The following is a 3,988-nucleotide window of genomic DNA, read 5'->3' on the forward strand; positions in this document are numbered from 1 at the left end:
CCAGGATTTCTGATTTTGCTTTAAATAAGCTTTACCGTCATCGGTTGAATATATCAAAGTACATAAATACAGATATATATATATGCAGAACAAACGTTATAGTTACATATACGAACGTCCATACATACATATATATGCACGTATGCACAAGGCCAGTTAAATTTCCCGCCAAATATCCCATAAGCATGATATGGTCAAAATAAACACCGCAGTGAATATAGTGACGAATTATATAAATTTATAAATAAGGATAATATCGATATTTAAATATCGATATTATCAAGTGGCCAGCATGGGAATATATAAACATATATATAAACATACATATATAAATATATATATAAACATACATACATATTTATAAACATACATATTTAAATATATATATAAACATACATATAAACATACATATTTATAAACATACATATATATATTCTTTACTACTCTAGGCACGGGGCAGGAATGTTTGGGGAAGTGGGGCCAGTCGATTAGAGCGCGGTTGTGTAAAACATTCAATTCACTGGTATGTCAGTTGAATCCACAAGGGCATTATGCAAATTACAAAAAAAAAAATTAAATAGAGCGATATACTTCACAATCCAATAACTTATTTATATTATAACATAATATATTATGAATAAACTTAAACAATTATTTTAAAAAAAACGTCTCGTTCATGTCGAAGACAATCTTTCGCTATTACAATAACATGCAACAATCTATAAGTATAAAACTGAGAATGTGTGTCTGTCTGTCTGTCTCTCAGTCCTAAAGCTTGAGAACTACACAACCAATTTCATTCAAATTTTACACATGTCTTACTTAGGGTCCATGTAATATGTGCACGCTCGCTCTGGGCGCCATTGGGGCGACTGTACACAGCTACCGGCCCACAGTCGACGCTATATCAAAATATAAAAAAGCACTACGCAGTGTCTCATATTTGTGTTTGCCCACTCAGTTGTATCTATCAATTTATCTTTGTGTGTGTATGTTTGTGTGTGTGTTTGTGTGTGTGTGTGTGTGTGTGTGTACATATATATATATATATATATTTATATATATATATACTTTATTTTAAGCAGCAGAAAATTCAACAAAATCTGTTACTCTGAGTTTCTCGTTGCCGTTCATCAGACAGTTTTTGCTAGAATGGAACTTATATATTAATTCAATCTATACTCTTACAAACGCTACACCTTTAAAAAGAAATGGACTTGTTTGATTGGCCCTTTAGAAAAAACGGTCAATCTTCGAGCGATAAACAAAAGGTCAAAAATATATGTATATATATATAAAAAAACTTATAAAAATTATAAAATCCGAGGAAAAAACCGAGGAAAAAACCTATTGCCGTTAATGAAGACAGTACAAAGTAATGCATAGAAATTAAACCTGTTATAAATACTGCAATACATATTTATATTAAAATCTACATATATATATCAACACACACAAAAGGATGCGCGTAAACGCCATACATACATATACAGACGTATGAATATGAATCTAAATATACACATAAAAGCATGTGTACATATATTCACGCAAACCGTCTCGCACGCAAGCTAAAATTCATCTATGTAGCAATTCTCATATACTGAGCAAGGAGGGGGAACGAAAGAAAGGGAAAGAGAGAAAAAGGAACGAAGGAGGGGTGGGGAAAAAACTTGTAACGATGTTATTGGCATCTATAGAGGCCAGTATACATACACAAGTTTGAATTGATACATATACATACCGTCGTGTATATGTGTGCTTAAGCACAACAAATATAATTTCAAGTGCAGACTTTGCCTATTAGAGAAAATGCACATCTTATTCAAAGACAATAATTCTTTGAATCAAAGAAGTGAGTTAATGAACTTATGTAGGCACGCGGCTAAATTTAAAATGTCGAATATAAATATACCATATGGATAGAGTATATATTTTGTATTTTTGATTTTTGATTTTGATTTTGACTCTTGAGCGCTACGACGGATTTATAGCAAAGTCTTATGTTTCTACATATATATTAGGAAAAACCTACAAACTTTGTTTTCATGTTATTGTATTGCATAGGATTACCTTGATTATTTATATTACCTTGATTATTTATAAATGACCCAAAATAGGATGTTATATTTTATTTTATATGTTTTTCGTATATATTTTTATTAATGCACCCATTTTTTAAAAGCAATGTTTTTTTAAAAAAAGCAATGTTGTCAAAATTAGAATATTTATATATGTATGTGTATAGCAAAGCATATGTATTTGTAAGCATGCGTATCTGTGTATGTGTAAGTGAAAGTATGCTTGTGCTTAAGCACACATATACACGACGGTATGTATATGTATCAATTCAAACTTGTGTATGTATACTGGCCTCTATAGATGCCAATAACATCGTTACAAGTTTTTTCCCCACTCCTCCTTCGTTCCTTTTTCTCTCTTTCCCTTTCTTTCGTTCCCCCTCCTTGCTCAGTATATGAGAATTGCTACATAGATGAATTTTAGCTTGCGTGCGAGACGGTTTGCGTGAATATATGTACACATGCTTTTATGTGTATATTTAGATTCATATTCATACGTCTGTATATGTATGTATGGCGTTTACGCGCATCCTTTTGTGTATGTTGATATATATATGTAGATTTTAATATAAATATGTATTGCAGTATTTATAACAGTTTAATTTCTATGCATTAATTTGTACTGTCTTCATTAACGGCAATAGGTTTTTTCCTCGGTTTTTTCCTCGGATTTTATAATTTTTATAAGTTTTTTTATATATATATACATATATTTTTGACCTTTTTGTTTATCGCTCGAAGATTGACCGTTTTTTCTAAAGGGCCAATCAAACAAGTCCATTTCTTTTTAAAGGTGTAGCGTTTGTAAGAGTATAGATTGAATTAATATATAAGTTCCATTCTAGCAAAAACTGTCTGATGAACGGCAACGAGAAACTCAGAGTAACAGATTTTGTTGAATTTTCTGCTGCTTAAAATAAAGCATATTACTCTACCACTGGTATTTGAGTACTCTTTTTTCCACCTTGTTTCACATTTATGTGTTTACATTCCGGTATATATATATATATATATATATATATATATATATATATATATATATATATATATATATATAGATTTCGTAGACAGGAACTGAAACAAATCAATCGTATATATATATGTATGTATATATGTAAGTGTATGTATTTTGATATTGGCAACATGAATGACAATGGTCAGAGACTACTTGAATTTTGCACATACCATAACCCGTGCATCACCAACACATTCTTTGCCAACAAGCCATCCCACAAGGCATCTTGGAGACATCCGAGATCTCACCCCTGGCATCAGCTGGATCTCATTATTACACAAAGATCCTTTCTGAATTCTGTTCAACTGACCCGTAGTTACAACAGTACAGATTGTGACACATTATTCACTAATAAGAAGCAGGGCGAGGATTCTGCCTAAGAAAGTCCATCACTCCAAGAAAATGGGCTAACCACGCATTAACACTGCCAGAACCTCGGACCCTACACTGCGAAAATGTTTTGCTGTTTCTATCAAGGTTGCCCTCAATAGCTGCCCAACCTCCTCTGCTGAAAGTAGGTGGAATTATATCAGGGAAACTTTGTATACCACATCAATAGATACTTTCGGCATGAGAGAAAGGCAAAACCCAGATTGGTTCAGTGCTGGGCTCTCAGAGCTGGAAACAGTTATCGAAACAAAGCGTGCAGCTCTGATGCAATACAAGAGTGATTCTTCTACAAAGTCACTCGAAGAACTCAAAAAGGCAAGAAATAAAACCCAACTGACTGTGCAAATAGGTATTGGCAGGAAGTCTGTCAGAGTACCCAGTCAGCTGCTGACAGTGGCGACACCCATGGGATGTGTGCCGATTTGAAGAAGGCCCTCGTTCCATCCGCAACCAAGTCAGCCCCTCTGAAATCAACTACTGGAGATATTATCAAGAACCAAAGCAA

The sequence above is a fragment of the Octopus sinensis genome, linkage group LG4 (genome assembly GCF_006345805.1).
Source record: "Octopus sinensis linkage group LG4, ASM634580v1, whole genome shotgun sequence".
NCBI lineage: Eukaryota > Metazoa > Mollusca > Cephalopoda > Octopoda > Octopodidae > Octopus > Octopus sinensis.